Here is a 19,099-nt window from a genome sequence, read left to right as displayed (position 1 = left end):
TTCCACAAACAAAATCAACACAATCTAGGGAAGTTTATGTTCCTTTCTGTCCCCCCACCCCCCAAAAAGCGGGAACCCATCCCTCAAAAGTCATTCCCGGGTAAATAAGGGATCGTCTGCATGAGAGGGGGACGAAGAAGGCGCACGTTACAGTTCCAGTATCCGAACACGTTCGGATTAAACCCGCGGTGGCGGGGAGGAGGGGGTTGGTCACAGACTACGGAACACTAGGTACTGGGTAAGCCAAGCGGCGGCTGCCTTCAAACACGGATTCTGTTTCCGTGCACAGAAATGGTGCCCGGAGGCCGCTACTTTCGCATCTGCGTCGCTTCTGCCTCCGCCGACAAAACCTCTTTTCCCCTCCCCCACGGGCGGGGCGGCGACGGCCTCCCCGCTCCGAAGGAACAGGGAATAAGAGCCGAAAACGATTCGGAAACAGGAACGGTGGGCTACGCACCCTAAAACATCCCCTCCAGAAAGCCTACTCCCACACTTCCTGTATTAAGCTTCCATCAGCGCGCCTTCGGGAGCTGCTGCGTGCCCCCCTACTTCGCCACCTCATCCCCAACAAACCTCAACCCCACCTGTGCCTTCGGAGCCCTCTGCACGCAAGACGCTCGCGGGTCACCTCCCTTCCCAGGCGGCCTCCCACCCCTCACCTAGAGGAAAGACTGGTCTTCTCTCACGCACACACGGCAGCGTAGGGAGCCGGCAAGAACAATGTCTCTGCCGCTACACCTCCGGCTCCCGGGCTCACACACCGGACGATTACCTCGCGCCGCGGAGTGCGAAGAAAATGTCCCTTTCCGACCACCACACCGACCTCCCCTCCCGGCCCCCGTACACACCTCCAGCCAACGGCGCCGGCGGGTACGTCGCGCGGAGGTCAGAAGAGTCGCTGAGGACCGGGTGCGGCGGGTTCTTCTTGCTCGCCGCCCCCTTCCTCCGACAACTCGGAAGCCTCGGAAGCCGGAGAGCCGCGAGTTCGTCTGCTTCACAACCACCTCTTCCCGGGCGCCAGGCGCTGCGACGAGCGACAAGGACCAGGGACGTCCCGCCCCCTTTGCCGCCGCCCCCTCTTATTGTTTTACCCCTGCCGAAAGGGCCAGGGAACCCCCGAGCACAGCGTCAGCCAATCACGCATTTCCTCCCGAACCGGGCCCAACCTTCCCGTGTCCCTCTGCGGAGCACGCGCAGTACGCTGCCGCGCTCGCACACGCTCGCGCCCGGAAAGCCGGGGAACCGGAACCGGCCTAAAGCCAAGATAAGAGTCCGCTGATTTGACGTCACAAGCAGGCTGCCTTTCTCCTGCCCCGAGGCTCCAGGCTTGCCGCCCTTCTTCCTTGCCGCCCTTCTTCCTGATCGCGCAAGCGAGAGCTGGTTCGCAGCAACGCAGTGTCTTTTGTAGACTGATACTCTGGTCCCTTTTATTAATGGGAAGGAGGGAATTTAGTAATCTTTCTGAACTAGGTGTCTGCAGGTTGCTGCTGTAGACGAGCTTAAAATGCAGCCGGTGATTTCAGCTGTTTGCACACTAAACTCACCTACATTGTTTATTTAACCCATCCTAGGTTTTAAGCCCCACCAAGAGGCCCTGCAGTAAAGGAAGAATATGACGTGGGCTTTACAGAGGGGGAAAAGACTATTTCTTTGTGTGCTTGTTACGAATTTAGGCATGGCTAAATATCAATACATACTAAAGCATTTTACATACTAAAGCTGAAAGGCCTGAAATATCAGGATTACAGTCCTAGTCTAGCTCTAAGCCCAGACTTGCCCCCAGGGTGAGACACTGGTGACCTTGTTTCATGGAAAAAGCCAAGCCAAATCTTGTAGTCAAGGAAGACACTTCGCATCTTAGGTCTGGCAGTGTTTTCAGAGAATACCGAGATAGCACAGGAATTTTGGAATGAAAGACTGAGAAAATGTTCAAAGAAATGGAAAGAAAAAAATACATTAATGAATGCTTTCGAACTAAACATGGTGGACGCAGGCATATACATTTCATCAGTTTTCTTCGCAGTCCTATAAGGGCATTTTTAAGGTATTTGGCACGTGAAGACAATATGTCAAATACCTTAAATATTGGCAGAGGCAATGCCAACATTAGGGACTCCAAAATCTACAATATCTTTACCTTTAGACTGCTTAAAGATATTGTTATATGCAAAATATTTGGGCAGACCATCACTTTAATGAAATGAACCTGATGTTTTTCTTTAACGCATCAAAATACATGCTGGCTGTCCTTTAATATACTGGGCTTATATACCAGGCATTCTTGTAATTACACAGCCTTCTAAGGCTCACAGTAACCCTGTGAACTAGTTCCTTTTTTTGTTTTTTAGACGGAGTCTCTTTCTGTCGCCCAGGCTGGAGTGCAATGGCATGGTCTCGGCTCACTGAAACCTCCGCCCGCCGAGTTCAAGTGATTCGCCTGCCTCAGCCTCCCTAGTAGCTGGGACTACAGGCGCGTGCCACCACACCCAGCTAATTTTTATATTTTTAGTAGAGACGAGGTTTCACTATGTTGGCCAGGCTGGTCTGGAACACACCTGACCTCCTGATCCGCCCGCCTCGGCTTCCCAAAGTGCTGAGATTACAGGCGTGAGCACCGCACCCGGCCAGTAGTTGCTTTTTTTTTTTTTTTTTTTTTTTGAAACGGAGTCTCGCTCTGTCGCCCAGGCTGGAGTTCAGTGGCCGGATCTCAGCTCACTGAAGCTCCGCCTCCCAGGTTCACACCATTCTCCTGCCCCAGCCTCCCGAGTAGCTGGGACTACAGGCGCCCGCCACCTCGCCCGGCTAGTTTTATGTATTTTTTCGTAGAGAGGGGATTTCACCGTGTTAGCCAGGATGGTATCGATCTCCTGACCTCGTGATCCGTCCGTGTCAGCCTCCCAAAGTGCTGGGATTACAGGCTTGAGCCACCGAGCCCGGCCAGTAGTTGCTATTTTTATGCCGATTTTACAGATGAGGAAACTAAGGCTTGGAGAGGTCAAGTAATTTACCCAGGACTATGCGGCTACTATTCACTGGAGCTGGGATGCAAACACAGGCAATCTGCCTCCACAGTCCATACCCTTAGGCAAACTATAGAATACTCCCATTTTACTAGTAATTGCCGCAATTTACTTATCTGCCCTAGTGCTGACTAAGCAAGTGTTTCCGGCTTGGAGCTCTTCTATGCAATGCTGTTATAAATATTGTTCACCATGTATCATGCTGCAGGGGTGCAAAACTTTCTCTAGAGCAGGTTCTCAGACCTTAATGTGCACCGAAATCACCTGTAGGGCTTGTTAAAACAGATTGTTGGGCCCCACTCCCTAAATTTCTGATTCAACAGAGGCCCGAGAATTTGCACTTCTAACAAGTTCTCAGCTGATGGTGCTACTGCTGCTCTAGGAGCCACACTTTAAAAACCACTGATCTAGGCCGGGCGCGGCGGCTCACGCCTGTAATCTTAGCAGTTTGGGAGGCCTAGGAGGGGCAGATCACCTGCGGTCGGGAGTTTGAGACCAGCCTGACCAACATGGAGAAAGCGCGTCTATACTGAAAATACAAAATTAACGGGGTGTGGTGGTGCATGCCTGTAATCCCAGCTACTGGAGAGGCTGAGGCAGGAGAATCGCTTGAACCCGGGAGGCGGAGATTGCGGTGAGCCCAGATCGCGCTATTGCACTCCAGCCTGGGCAACAAGAGCGAAAACTCCGTCTCAAACAAACAAACACACACCTAGGGCAGAGGTAGGCAAACGGTTTGATAAGGGAAGGATTAGATAGTATTTTTGGTTTTGAGTACCACGTATGGTTTCTGTTGCATATTCCTCTCTCTCATCCTTTAAAAATGTAAGAAACATTTTTAGTTTAGCTCTAGGGCTACACAGAAACAGCCCTCAGGTAACCCTGCTCTTGAGTAGACACCAATAAGTGGAGTTAATGGGAAAAAAGATTCAGCGATCTTCAATGTTATGTAAATATCTCTAACCTATTCCAACTGGCGATTTTTACCTCATAAACATCTCTCTATAGAAATAGCCTCTGCCCAGGTTCAGGCCCCTTCATCTTCCCAGGAAGACTGCAGTGGCCTCCTAATCTCCCTGCCTCTCAACATAGCCTCCATGAAGCAATGCCCACCACCTATAGACTAGGCAAGGAGACCAGTGTGAACTGTATTCATTCAGTGGCTCAGGCCAAAAATCTGTTTTTCTCACACCAATTTATTGACAGTCAATTGTCAATAAATTTCTTTTTGAGATGGAGTCTCGCTCTGTCATCCAGGCTGGAGTGCAATGGCATGATGTGGGCTGACTGCAACCTCCACCTCCCAGGTTCAAGCCATTCTCCTGCCTTGGCCTCCCAAGTGGCTAGAACTACAGGCATGCGCTACCACGCCCATCTAATTTTTCTACTTTTAGTAGAGATGAGGTTTCACCATATTGGCTAGGTTGGTCTCGAACTCGACCTCAAGTGATCCACCCACCTTGACAAATTGTCAATACATTTCTGTTCCCTCTACCTTCAATATTTATTCTGGATTAAATACTTTGCATCACTGTTACTGCTACTATAGTAGTCCAGGCCACCATTGCCTATTGCAGTAGCTTTCTACTTGGCCTCAATGCTTCCACTCTTATTCCACTACAGTCTATTCCCCTCACAGCAGCCAGATCTTTCATAGTTAAAATTGAGATGATCCCAAAACCTTTAAAAGGCAACACAAAATCTCAGGTCCTTACCATGGCCTATAAGGCCTACCTGATCTAGTCCTTACCTATTACTTCCATTTCTTTTCTTACCACTGGTTTTCTCACACCACCCCAGCCAGCTCTTCCTTTGACATTCTTATCACATTATCACCCCAAGGCCTTTAATGTGAACCTTTATCAAAACACTGTGAAAAATCAAAGTAAATGAATCAGACCCAATCACCATTAGCAGGTGAATTTTTAAGAGTAAAATTGCTAGAATTGTATTATCTGATTCCTGATTTTTATTATAAACTTCAGCATAAAATACTTAGATAAGTATTCGAATAAGATAAGACATTTGAATTTATAAAACTTTTCCTCTACACCCTTTCATTTGACCATTCTCAACTTTACTGAATACTAAAAGATCAACCAAGTTCATAATCACTTTTGCTGATGAAGTAGGTGTATAAGAGATGACTACATGTGCCTGGGCACGATGGTTCACGCCTGTAACCCCAGCACTTTGGAAGGCCGGGGTAGGTGGATTACAAGGTCAGGAGTTCGAGACCAGCCTGGCCAACACAGTGAAACCCTGTCTCTACTAAAAATACAAAAATTAGCCAGGCATGGCTACTCAGGAGGCTGAGGCAGGAGAATCGCTTGAACCTAGGAGGCGGAGGTTGTGGTAAGCTGAGATAATGCCACTTCACTCCAGCCTGGGCAACAGAGTGAGACTGTCTCAAAAAAAAAAAAAAAAGAGATGACTACATGCATGTTTAGGGGTCACACACCCCACATAAATAAAGTTTATGAAGACCAAGTATTGGAAGGGAGTAAAATCCAAGTCCTTAAGGGAAACGCATTTTTCTTGGAAAGTATCTTTACTCACCATGTTTTTAAACTTTTAAGGCATGCATAACAAATATCTTGGCCCCATCACTAATTCAGTGAGGAAGGATGATGCTATGATTTGAATGTTTGTGCCCCTCCAAAATTCATGTTGAAACTTAATCTCCAATGCAAAGTATTAAAAAGTGGGTGGGACCTTCAGGTGGCAACTAGGTCATGAGGGCCTCACCTTCATGAATGGAATTTGTGCCCTTATAAAAGGGGATTGAGGGGAGTTCATTAGTCTCTTTTGTGCTTTTGCCCCTTTCACCATGTGAGAACACAGCAAGAAGGCACCATCTTCGAAGCAGAGCAAGCCCTCACTAGGGCTGGCACTTTGATCTTGAACTTCTCAGCCTTTAGAACTATAAGCAGTAAGTTTCTGTTGTTTGTAAGTTACCCAGTCGAAGGGTGATTTTGTTGTTGTTGTTTGAGACAGGTTCTTGCCTTGTCACCTGGATGGCGTGCAATGGTGCAATTACGGCTCATTGCAGCCTTGACTTCTCAGCCTCCTGAGTAGCTGGGACCACAGGTGTGCACTACCATGCCGAGCTTGTGTGTGTGTGTGTGTGTGTGTGTGTAAATTATATGTTATGTTGCCCAGTCTGGTCTTGATTGCCTGGCCTCAGGTCATCCTCCTGCCTCAGCCTCCCAAAGCGTTGAGATCACGGGCATAAGCCACCACACTTTACCTAAAGGTATTTTGTTATAGCAGCCCAAATAGACTAAAACAAATGATAATGCTGCCAACAGTGTAGTATTTAAAAAGTCTGGCTGGGCACAATGGGGTATGCCTGCTGTCCCCACTACTTAGGAAGCCAAAGCAGGAGGATCACTTGAACCCAGGAGTTTGAGTTCAGCCTGGGCAATATAATAAGACCCCATTTCCAAAAATAAAAATAAAAAAGAGTCTGGGCTCCAGAACCACACTGCCTGGATTTGAATCCCAGCTTTATCTCATCGCTTACTAGGTGTATCACTATAGGCAGGATGCTTCATTTTTATGTGCCTCAGTGTTTCTCATCTGTAAAATGGGGACAATAATAATATCTACCTTATTAGGGTACTGGAAGGTTTAGACAATACATGCAAAACATTTTAACAGTGCCTGGCACATGGTAAGTGTTCAACAAACATCAGCACTTAATGTTTGGTTCTTGAAAAAGTACATGCACCAATTGCTTTCAACTGATTCCTTTTTCACTGACTGCCCACTGCTTTGTTCCGACGTAACAACTTACATTTGTATAGCATTTTACAGTTTTCAAAACACTTTCAAACACATTATCTCATTTCAATTTCACAAGCAATTCACAAAGTAGGCAAGCTGCACAAGGCTAAAAATGGCCAATTTAGAAAGAGAGCCCAGAGTTCCTCTGACTCATGCCACTACACCATGTCCTACTGCTAAATGATGAACTTTTATAGTCTTTGAACAAGACTTACTGATTGAAAACATGTTACTTGAGAATCCCAGGGCTCTCTCTTGGTGCAACTGGCTCCTTTACAAAGCTTTTTAATGCACAGAGAAACCTACTCCCATGAGTAGGATGAATCCATTCATTTTAGAGCAAGAGAGGAGAAAGCCTATTATGACCTAAAGAAAGAATCAAATGTTAATTTCTCCCTGCAATCTTTCCAGCCATTATCTCTTTGTGACGCTTGGACAGGTTAAGGTATAAAGGAGTGTTTTCCTCTCCAATCATTGTGAGTGTGTGAAATACGTCTCACATCCAGAAAAGTGCATGAAATGGCCTGCCAATCTGTGTGATTAAGTACAAAATGTCACAATATGAATGATTGCTATAGGTGGTAGATTTTAGCTATGTAACTTGTCTTGATCATATCTATGAAAGTCTTTAAGTAGAGGAGATTCTACATGCTACCCAAGTTTGAGAGAATAAAGGTTGCAAGTTCTAAGAAAGTCACTTCTTCAGAATTTAGAGGCAACAATCTCATTAAAAAAAATCAACATACAAAGAATCAGATTATCGATTATGAAAGTAACCCACCCTGAATTTGTGAATTCTAACAGATTCCATTTAACACTCATGAAGCAATGATGCCAGCTAAAAGCACCTTAGGCTGAGTGAGTGAGGTGCTTTTAAGAGATACAATAATCCTGGAAAGCAGAAGTAAAGATAACATATATGAATGAGGAGGCATTTGCCCTGAGTTGCCTGGAATCCAGAAAATGACTTTGAAAAGAGGAACTATTTCACTAGTGTTTATCTCACACTGTCCAAGATAGACTAGATTTGTCAGGCAGGAATATTCTAGCCCTCAATGGGCTGCAGGGTGTGTTTAATTCTTCAAGCCTACAGTCTGGATATGAGACGCCACAAGGTTATCCAATTCTCTCCTCTTTGATTTAATGCTCACTAAGCACTGAGACACGGAGAAGGGGGCCTGAGCAGCAGATATTCTATGTTTTTGGATGGCATATCCCTTTGTGAAATGGAATTCCTGTGATTTGTTCATCAGTCTCTTATAGATTAAGTTAATATAAAAGAGTGTGTCAGAGACAGATTTCCTTCTGAGCGGGGATAGGATGTTGTACTGAGAGAAGTCAGGGCTGAGGAGCAAATCCTCCACTTAAATATAGAAGCATGAAACACATGGGATCAAATCGCATTTTCTTCACTAACTACTTCTGTGACACTAGTCAGGTTAGTTCATTTCTCTGACCTTGACTTTCCTCAGTGGATAAACAGCCTGCTTAGGGTTGTTCTAAAGATTCTTTGTGGCATTTAGCATACTTTCTGGCAAAGTGTGTATATGTGCTTGATTCCTGTTACAAAACCGAGGCAAACCGGCTGGGCGTGGTGGCTCACGCCTGTAATCCCAGCACTTTGGGAGGCTGAGGCTGGCGGATCACAAGGTCAAGAAATCGAGACCATCCTGGCCAACATGGTGAAACCCCGTCTCTACTAAAAATACAAAAATTAGCCGGGTGTGGGCGTGCCTGTAGTCCCAGCTACTCGGGAGGCTGAGGCAGGAGAATAGCTTGAACCCAGGAGGCAGAGGTTGCACTGAGCTGAGATCATGCCACTGCACTCCACCCTGGCGACAGAGCAAGACTCCATCTCAAAAATAAATAAGTAAATAAGAAACTGTGGCCTAAGTCTTTCTCTTAAATATAGTTAAATTCAGCCAGGCGTGGTGGCTCACCTTGGCCTCCCAAAGTGGTGTAATCCCAGCACTTTGGGAGGCCAAGGTGGGTGGATCACCTGAGGTCAGGAGTTCGAGACCAGCCTGGCCAACATGGTGAAACCCCGTCTCTATTAAAAATACAAATATTAGCCGGGCGTGGTGGCACGCGCCTGTAGTCCCAGCTACTCGGGAGGCTGAGGCAGGAGAATCGCTTGAACCTGGGAGGCAGAGGTTGCAGTGAGCCGAGATCACACCACTGCACTCCAGGCTGGGTGAAACGACAAGACTCAGTCTCAAAAATAAATAAATATAGTCAAATTCAGAAGGAGGAGGAAAAGGATATATAGTAGTCCCCACTTATCTGCAGAGGATACATTCCAAGACCCTCAGTGGATGCCTGAAATACCAGATAATACCAAACCCTATATATACTATGTTTTTTCCTACACATACATACCTACGATAAAGTTTATACATTAGGCACAGTAAGAGATTAACAATTACTAATGATAAAATAGAAAAATTATAACAGGCCAGGCGTGGTGGCTCACCCTTGTAATCCCAGCACTTTAGGAGACTGAGGCAGGTGGATAATCTGAGGTCAAGAGTTCAAGACCAGCCTAGCCAACAAAGTGAAAACCCTGCTCTAGTGAAAATACAAAAATTAGCAGGGCATGGTGGTGGGTGCCTGTAGTCCCAGCTACTTGGTAGGCTGAGGCAGGAGAATGGCTTGAACCCAGGAGGCAGAGGTTGCAGTGAGTCGAGATCGCACCACTGCACTCCAGTCTAGGTGACAGAGTGAGACTCCATCTCAAAAAAAAAAAAAAAAAAAAGACAGAAAAATTGTAACAATATGCCAGTATCACTACTCTTATACTTTGGGGCCATTATTAAGTAAAATAAAGGTTACCTGAACACAAACACAGGGAAACTGGAATAGTTGATCTGATAACTGAGAAGGTTATGACATGACCAACCAGAGGGCAGAGCAGACAGCATGCATACACTGGACAAGAATGATTCACATCTTGGGCGGGATGACAGAGGAGGGTGCAATATTTCATCACACTACTCAGAAAGGTGTCTACTTTAAAACTAATAAACTGTTGGCCGGGTGCAGTGGCTCATGCCTGTAATCCCAGCACTTTGGGAGGCCGAGGCGGGAGGATCACGAAGTCAGCAGATGGAGACCATCCTGGCTAACACGGTGAAACCCCATCTCTACTAAAAATACAAAAAAAAAAAATTAGCCGGGCATGGTGGCGGGCACCTGTAGTCCCAGCTATTCCAGAGGCTGAGGCAGGAGAATGGCGTGAACCTGGGAGGTGGAGCTTGCAGTGAACCGAGATTGCGCCACTGCACTCCAGCCTGGGCGACAGAGCAAGACTCCGTCTCAAAAAAAAAAAAAAAAAGAAAGAAAGAAAAATCAACTGTATGGAAAATATAGGGCTTTCATCAGCAGACAGAAAACTTGGTAGTTGTGAAACTTCTCATTGGAGAAAGATCTCCATAAAGAAATCATGCAGCTGGGCCAGGCACGGTGGCTCATGCCTGTAATCCCAGCACTTTGGGAGGCCAAGGTGGGCGGATCACAAGATCAGGAGATCGAGCCCATCCTGGCCAACACAGTGAAACCCCGTGTCTACTAAAAATACAAAAATTAGGTGGGCATGGTGGGTGGCGTGTGCCTGTAGTCCCAGCTACTTGGAAGGCTGAAGCAGGAGAATTGCTTGAACCCAGGAGGCGGAGGTTGCAGTGAGCTGAGATTGTGCCACTGCGCTCCACCCTGGCAACAGAGCAAGACTCCGTCTCAAAAAAAACAAAACAAAACAAAACAAAAAAACAAAAAAGAAAGAAAGAAATGCAGCTGATAGACACAGTGAAAGCACTGTGACTTTCTTCTACCTTGGCCAGTTTGGAGCAGAACACAGCCAGTCCCTCATGCAGGGTCTGCATCAGCCCTCATTTTCCACCCACACGTTTCTAGGTGTAACCACTTCCTTGTAGAGTCTAGACTATCAAAACTGGGGGATCTGGCTCCATGGCAGCAAAATACTTCTCTCTGCTTTGCCTCAGCAGGAAGCATACATGAGATTGTAACTAGGGCAGGAATGGTCCTCAGAACAAAGACCTAGGTTGAGCACAGTGGCTCACACCTGTAATCCCAGCACTTTGGGAGGCTGGGCCGGGCAGATCACCTGAGGTCAGGAATTTGAGACCAGCCTGGCCAACATGGCGAAACTCTGTCTCTACTAAAAATACAAAAATTAGCCGGGCGTGGTGGTGTGTGCCTGTAATCCCAGCTACTCAGGAGGCTGAGGCAGGAGAATTGCTTGAACCTGGGAGGCGGAAGTTGCAGTGAGCCAAGATTGTGCCATTGCACTCCAGCCTGGACAATGAGCGAAACTCCGTCTCAATAAAAAAAAAAAAAAAAAAAAAGAATAAAGATGTAACCTGTAATTCTGGTTAGATCATAAACCTGGCTTTTTAAACATCTATATCCTCCTGCTGGACTGCCGCTCTGACCTATATGCCTCTGTTGACTCACTACCTAGGTGAGTCCTGGCTATGGAAGTAAATTACCTGGCTGCTAGTGTCTGGCTCAGAACTGACAGGAGCTCCCAGTTATCTCCCTTCTTCTAGCTGGGTATCAGTGATTCCTGCTGGGGCTGACCCCTAACTCCGTAGCCATGTCGCAAAATACCCATGTTTATGGTGGTGACATGAAAAGGGCAAGAGAACCAAAAGTTATTGACCGAAGGCCTTTTGTGCACAAGAAAGCAGTCCTAGATAAAATACATTTGTAAGGGCAATAATGTTGGAAGCAGAGGATTTTTTTTTCTCTAAGCAACAAAGAGCTATGGAGAATCCAAGAGCTTTCAATGAGTAATTCAAGGAGTAATAAGAAGTTTGGGAGTGGGTGCCAGAAGGAAGCTTTGCTATAAGCAGAACTGGAAAAAGGTATTAAAAATCATAAATAGGCCGGGCACAGTGGCTCATGTCTGTAATCCCAGCACTTTGGGAGGCCGAGGTGGGTGGATCACAAGGTCAAGAGTTTGAGACCAGCCTGGCCAATATGGTGAAACCCTGTCTCTACTAAAAATAGAAAAAAATTAGCCGGGCATGGTGGCATGTGCCTGTAGTCCCAGCTACTCAGGAGGCTGAGGCAGAAGAATCGCTGGAACCCAGGAGGCAGAGGTTGCAGTGAGCCGAGATCACGCCACTGTAGTCCGGCCTGGGCGACAGAGTGAGACTCCATCTCTAAATAAATAAATAAATAAATAAATAAATACAATCATAAACAAAAAAAGATAATAAAAAATAAGGATTATTAACAAGTTTCTGGATTTAAGTAAATGTATTTATTTAAATGTTGCTCTATACTAGAAGTTTTTGTTTTTGTTTTTGGCGGACAGAATCTGGCTATGTTGCTCAGGCTGGAGTGTAGTGGCTATTCAATCACAGGCATAATCATGGCAAAGCAAACTACAGCCTCAAACTCCTCGGTTCAGGTGATCCTCCCACCTCAGCCTCCCTAGGAACACGCCATCGTGCCCAGCTAAACCAGAGTTTTTAATCTGAAGCCTAAGCATATTTTGGAGGGGTGGGTATATGGAATGTTTTTGAAACCATGAACATTCTGTATACATGTAAGTCCTTTTTTTTTTTTGCTAAAAAGGTTCATATTTCATTGTCTTCTAAAATGGGTCTATGTCCTAAAAGGTTAAAAACCAACTATCTAAACCCGCTCTTTTTTGATATATTTCCTGGTAATAAGTTATTAAAATAAAGGTTTTATAGTATAAAGAATGCTATTTTTTATGAAAAAGTCATGTTACACTAAAATTCTGTATTAATCAATGACCTCAGGTTGTCATAACTATGAGATGCTGAACTATTTACTGATTTTGATCTTGTTCTGTAGTTATATAGGATATCAATATTGGCAGAGATAGGTGAAGGTTGCACAGAACCTCCCTGTACATTTCTTTGCAACATCCTATTAATCTATACATATTTTATTTGAAAAATAAACATTCTTTTAAAAATTAAAAAAAAAAAAAAAACAAGCCAAGCGTGGTGGCTCACGCCTGTAATCCCAGCACTTTGGGAGGCCGAGGCAGGTGGATCACCTGAGGTCAGGAGTTCGAGACCAGCCTGGCCAACACGGTGAAACCCCGCCTCTACTAAAAATACAAAAATTAACTGGGCATGATGACGCATGTCTGTAATCCCAGCTACTCAGGAGGCTGAGGCAGAAGAATCGCTTGAACCTGGGAGGTGGGAGATTGCAGTGAGCCAAGATCGCGTCACTGCACTCCAACCTGGGGGACACAGCGAGACTCTGTCTCGTTGCGGGGTTGGGCGGGTGTGGTGGCTCAAGTCTGCAATCCCAGCACTTTGGGAGGCCAAGACGGGAGGATCACCTCAGGTCAGGAATTCGAGACTAACCTGACCAACATGGAGGAACCCTGTCTCTACTAAAAATACAAAATTAGCCAGGTGTGGTGGCGCATGCCTGTAATCCTAGCTACTCAGGAGGCTGAGGTAGGAAAATCTCTTGAACCCAGGAGGCAGAGGTTGCGATGAGCCGAGATTGCGCCATTGCACTCCAGCCTGGGCAACAAGAGTGAAACTCCATCTCAAAAAAAAAAAAAAAAAAAAAAAAAAAAAAAAAACACAGATCCTAAAATTTGGTGGTATTTGGTTCTTAATCCCAGCTCTGTATTTAAAACCTATATGATGCTAGGCAAGTTACAAAGTTCCCTGAGTTTCTTTCCTCATTGATAAAAAGGCACAATTGCAGTTAGAACTGTCACATACACGATTTTCAGCAAATGGCCCGACACACAAAGCATCATATAAATATATATAAACTATCATGATTATTTTTAGACCATACGGTCATAACCCAGACATCACTCTTCATTGGGTGACAGGTACATAGCTTCCAGACATGGTTCCTAAGTGGAAATAAACTGTCTCCTTTGGAGTAGTTTTGGAAACCAAATCTATAAAGTGACAGTAAATATCATAAACAAGGAACTGCCCTTTGAAAATTAGAAGAAAAATGTCTAGTGTAACAGAATAATACGAAGTTGAGAAAGAAGGAAGAAAGGAAGAAAACTGTGTGCACATACACCACACATGTGCACACACACACACACAGAGCAAAAGTAGGGAATGAGGCAATTTTTTAAATGGGTATTCCAGTCCATATTTGCTCAGCACTAACAGTGTGCTTAAAGACTCTGAAAGTTAGATAGAATCTTCATTTAAATTGTTTCTTTAATGGACAAATGAATGATAGTGTTCATTTCCCAGAGTTGCACATGTTTTCCATTAAGGATTATTTAACTCAACCTAAAATCTGCAAAAAGGCCAGTAAAAGAAAAACAAAAAGATGGTCATGTAATTAATCTTATTAATCATTTGCTTTCAAGGAGTATATATGCTAATGGAAGAGACACAGGCAAAAAAGAATTTTAATATCACAGTAACACAATAAGGTTTCAGACAGATTTGTACAGGGTACAGTGCGAACAGAGGAAATGGGGAAATTATGTCAAACTACAGGTTCCAAATTCCGGGAGGAGATGACACCTGAGCTGAGTCTTGAAGGTGGTGGGCGGTGTAAGAATGAGCCAGCGAAGGAAGTGCAGTGGTTGACAATAGCTGTCCTGGCAGAAGGAACAGCAAGAGCAAAGGGTGGGTGATGGCGGGGGGGCGGCTGCCGCAGTGACATGTGCTGGCAACCACAAGCAGTTCAGTATTACCACTAGATCAAGTCTAAAGCAGGGCATGGCTTACAATAGTGTGGTATCTCACAAAGAGGGGAAATGGCATTTAAATAAATTTTTTCTTCAAGTTTTCCCACTGTACATAATAAACCCTAGGGAAAAAAAAATACATTCTAGCAAAAATATTTGTTCAAATAAGCACTTTCATCATAGAATACCTATTTCTATGGTGAGCAAAGACATTACGTTTTTGAAATCTGGGCTTAACTGCCATAAAGAGTCTGCATTTCCTCCCTACTTTTCTCTAGACTGAGATTTGAAGCATTTAAAAGCAGTACTTTTGGCTGGGCATGGTGGCTCATGCCTGTAATCCCAGCACTTGAGGAGGCTGAGGCAGAAGGATTGCTTGAGACTAGGAGTTCCATGCCAGCCTAGCCAACATAGCAAGACCCCTGTCTCTAAATACATGCATATATACATACCTACATATATAAAAACAGTTTTGTTTTTTTTTTAACTGGCAGGAGTCTTGATATGGTTTGGCTCTGTGTCCCCACCTAAATCCTATCTTGTAGTTCCCATAATTCCTATGTGTTGTGGGAGGGACCCAGTTGGGAAATAATTGAATCATGGGGGTAGGTCTTTTCCGTGCTATTCTTGTGATAGTAAGTCTCATAAGATCTGATGGCTTTAAAAACAGGAGTTTCCCTGCACAGGCTTTCTGTCTTTGCCCTCTGCCATCCATGTAAGACATGATCAGCTCCTCCTTGTCTTCCACCATGATTGTGAGATCTCCTCAGCCACGTGGAACTGTTAAGTCCACTGAACCTCTTTTTCATCCCAGTCGCAGGTATGTCTTTATCATCAGTGTGAAAACAAACTAATACAGGTCTGATGACCTCTCCTATAAAATGTGAGATCTAAAAGAATCACAGCAGAAGCTGAGACAACACTTGTCACAGAAACCTGTAGAACTGATGAATGATTTGTGCCTATTTGCTTAGGAATCCATTTTTCAAATCATTTTTGGAGAATTCAAATGCGAGGACTAAACATCATTGCTAATTTTATGGGCACAGGTAGGCTAAACACTCCTAAAAGCAGTAACTTAACCATGCCCTGAGAATGACCCTGTATGACAGATGCACCTCAATGTGTGCTCTGAGCTAGGGAATCCAGGAGTGGCCAACTTGGAGAAACACTCCTTGTCTATGATAAACAACTGAGCCCCTGGCCTGTCCTGTGGAACACGGGCCATACAGGGAATTGAGGCCCTGAGTTTTGTGTTAAATGAAGGTTGTCAAGTGAAAGCTATTAGGAGGGTGTTAAGTGAAAATGCTATATAAACTGCCTAATATTTGCAGGTGGCTGCAGTTTTCCTGCCCAGCCTGCTGCCACTGGGCCATGAAGTTACACTGTGCTGCCCATGGCCACTGAACTGTAGGAAGGCATGTATCTTGGTAGCCTGCTGCCACTGGACTCCCTCCCCTGTAGTAACGGCCTAATAAAACTCTATGTCTCATTTTGCTGGCTTATGGTCTCTTCTTTGTCTTCTTGAACCTGGTGTCTTCCTTCTTAAGATTTTCTTTTTTTTAACAGAGAACAAAGAGTTTATTTTTAAATATTTTTCTTTCTTAATAGAAGTGGGGTGTTACCATGTTAGCCTGGCCGGTCTCAAACTCGTGGCCTCAAGTGTTCTACCCGCCTCGGCCTCCCAAAATGCTGGGATTACAGGCATGAGCCACCACACCCGGCCCCCATTAAGATTGATAGAAGTTCGGCGCAACATCAGGGAAGTGGTATCTAGTGAAGGGAGCATATTTATGACTATTGTGTTTGTTGTGTGTATTTTAAATGTCACAGAGCCTGTTTTCAATGCTTTGAATGCTCTGTTTTCAATGTTCCAGTTGGACTCAATCAAAGATATCGATCTTATACCCCAGTCACTCTGTGAGCACCTGAGACTTATTTTGGGCAAGAGGACACAGCACAAAACCCGCATCCCCTGCCCCTTTCGTTACCCTCTCCAACGCACCTGAATGTTCAAATACATTAAGTAAGGCCTGATTCACAAAAACCCTCCTTGTCCTTTACTCTGAAGGGCAAAAACCTTGGATGATCCATAAAAAGAAATTACATAGGGAACAGATTTCTGTAAAAACGACTTTGCCATGTTTAGCAAGAATTCCACTAGCTTGAAAATGGTAAGTGTGCAGAGAGAAGAATTGCTAAGGAAACGATGAGTAAATTATATGGTACTTGATAGTGTACTTCAAAAGCATGACAATCAATCCATGACTGCTGATATAAATAATTCAGAAGACATATTCTTACATCTCCTTGTAGGTGTAAAAACACTACTTCATCCCTAGTTATATGTTTACTCGTTAGTCTTTCCTCCTATTAAACGTTCCTAGGCAAGGAAAGGGGTTGGCCTATGGTATTGGATATAAGATGTGAAAGAGAAAAAAACAAAATTAATGGCAGGTAAAATAATAAGCAGTTTCCAAAGGCTGGGCATAGTGGCTCACTCCTGTCATCCCAGCACTTTGGGAGGCTGTGGTGGGCAGATCACTTGAGGCCAGGAGTTCGAGACCAGCCTGGCCAACATGGCAAAACCCTGTCTCTACTAAAAATACAAAAATTAGCCAGGCATGGTGGTGCATGCCTGTAATCCCAGCTACTGGGGAGGCTGAGGCAGGAGAATCGCTTGAACCCAGGATGTGGAGGTTGCAGTGAGCCAAGATCTGCCACTGCACTCCAGCCCGGCAGACAGAGCAAGACTTCATCTCAAAAAAAAAAAAAAGAGTAGTTCCCAAATCATGCCAACGGAAAAAAAAATATTCCAAGAAGACCCAGATAAGTAATTCAATCTCCTGTATTTGTCAAATGTTTATAATCTATTGTGATTCCTAATAAATCATTTTGAATTTAATACTCTTACTCTCTTTTAAGAATTTCAAGTTTAATGACTTGTACAACTAGCTCTGCAAGGAAAAGATGTTACTACCATTTGTCCTCAATGATGCCAGTCATCTGAATTTAAATTCCCAAACAAATTCTTCAGGATCGAATTATTTTTACACAGACCAAGGGAGGTGGCTTATTCAATAAATCATCTGAAGAATTTTAGTTTCAATAAACCTTTTCAAATAATTTGTTCTGAATGGGGCAAATTTAATACCATCAAAGACTGTCTTGGCTACAGGCAATAATATGCATAAATCCCACAAACATAATGTTGAGTAAAAAACGCGAGACACAAAAGAAGATATATTTTATAATTACATGGGTATAAAGTTCAAAAGGAGCAAAATTGATGATTTTCAAAGTGAGAAGTGGGGCACAAGAGAAGCTTCTGGGGTGGAGATAAGGTTTGGTATCCTGATCTGTGTGCTGGTTACATGGGAGAGTTCAGTTTGCCAATTTTTACTAATCTGTAAACCTACAGTTTATGCTTCTTTCTGTAAATATGTTATACTTAAGTAAGAGTAAAAAATAAAAATCACAAAGGTCATCACGGCTCCTGCTTCAGTAAACTGCCTGGGTTAAAAATCAACATTCGAGGCCAGGCGCGGTGGCTCACACCTGTAATCCCAGCACTTTGGGAGGCCGCGGTGGGCGGATCACCGGAGATCAGGAGTTTGAAACTAGCCTGGCCAACATGGCAAAACCCTGTCTCTACTAAAAATACAAAAGCCGGGCGTGGTGGTGGGCACCTGTAGTCACAGCTACTTGGAAGACCGAGGCAGGAGAATAGCTTTTGAATCCGGAAGGCAGAGGTTGCAGTGAGCCAAGACCACGTTATTGCACTCTAGCCTGGGCAACAAGAGCAAAACTCCGTCTCAAAAAAAAAAAATCAACATTAGAGTCCAGAATAGGAAAATCTACAGAGACAGAAAGTAGATTAGCTGTTGCTTAAGGCTTGGGGATGAGTGGGTGGAGGGATAGCAGGACTGAGGGTTGAAACGTATGGAGTTTCTTTTTGAAGTGACAAAAATGTTCTTGTCTCACTCTGTCACCCCCACTGGAGTACAGTGGCACCATTTCAGCTCACTGTAACCTCTGCCTCCCATGGTCAAATTATCCTCCCACCTCAGCTTCTTGAGTACCTGGGACCAGGTATGCATCACCATGCATGGCAAATTTTTTGTAGAGATAGGGTTTTGCCATGTTGGCCAGAGTGGTCTCAATCACCTGGGCTCAAGCAATCCACTTGCCTTGGCCTTCCAGAGAGCCAGGATTATAGGTGTGAGCCACCATACCAGGCAGACAAAAATGTCCTAAAATTGAATGTGGTGATAGTAATACAACACTGAGAATACAGTATAAAAACCATTGAATTGTACACTTAAAAAAAAAACAAAAACAGGAAAACTATTATCTTATAATCTTAATTGCTCAGTGTCCTTCACTAGTCCCTCCTTTTTTATTCCCCTGACTCCAAGACTGGGTATCAGTAGAATGAGTACAAATGTACATTTTGTTTCATTTATTCATTTTTTTTTTTTGAGACAGACTCTTGATCTGTCACCCAAGCTGGAGTGCAGTGGCACAGTCTCTGCTCACTGCAACCTGTGCCTCCCAGGTTCGAGCGATTCTCCTGCCTCAGCCTCCGGAGTAGCTG

The 19,099-nt window shown here is 44.5% G+C and overlaps 1 protein-coding gene across 6 annotated transcripts in view; it reads right to left on the bottom strand.

Moving 5' to 3' along the window:
- The window catches only part of G3BP2 (G3BP stress granule assembly factor 2), an 85,219-nt gene that overhangs the window by 29,318 nt on the left and 36,802 nt on the right, over nucleotides 1-19,099 (bottom strand). For 2 of the 6 annotated variants that reach the window (XM_074039862.1, XM_074039863.1), the window contains exon 1: nucleotides 773-1,056. The exons of 2 other annotated variants lie outside the window; for them this stretch is intronic. The gene's annotated coding sequence lies outside the window, so the exon portion shown is untranslated. Of the gene's footprint in view, nucleotides 1-772; nucleotides 1,057-19,099 lie in introns of those variants that run through there. 2 more of the 6 variants (XM_005555036.4, XM_005555035.5) reach the window with 1 other exon arrangement.

This window comes from Macaca fascicularis, chromosome 5 (genome assembly GCF_037993035.2).
Source record: "Macaca fascicularis isolate 582-1 chromosome 5, T2T-MFA8v1.1".
Taxonomy (NCBI): Eukaryota; Metazoa; Chordata; class Mammalia; order Primates; family Cercopithecidae; genus Macaca; species Macaca fascicularis.
The sequence above is the reverse complement of the archived record's forward strand: the minus strand, read 5'-3'. Positions and strand labels throughout refer to the sequence as shown.